Source organism: Penaeus monodon, chromosome 25, assembly GCF_015228065.2.
Source record: "Penaeus monodon isolate SGIC_2016 chromosome 25, NSTDA_Pmon_1, whole genome shotgun sequence".
NCBI lineage: Eukaryota > Metazoa > Arthropoda > Malacostraca > Decapoda > Penaeidae > Penaeus > Penaeus monodon.
In genome coordinates, this window is record NC_051410.1 from 27,398,883 (window position 1) to 27,399,219 (window position 337).

Consider the following 337-nt stretch of genomic DNA (forward strand, 5'->3'; position numbering starts at 1 on the left):
CAACCCCTCCCATGGCCCGGGAGTGATGGTCGGGGCGTCGCCTCTACTCGTCCTCGAGTCTCAGATGTATCCCTAGGTCCGCTCCGGGCCCGCCCATACCCTATGGCGATTTGCCACAATCTGGAAATACTAAATAGAACGACATCCTGGAAATTTAGAACCCTTCTGGCGGCTTCCACACATCGACAGGACCTGTGAATAGTCAAGGATAGTAATTATAAAGGGCAGTCCACTGAGCCACTAAAGCAAAATAACAAGAACCCGTTAAATTCTATAAAACTTTCTAAATGCTAAATAAAACAAAATCATAAAAAAAATAATTACCAGACCCGAGACT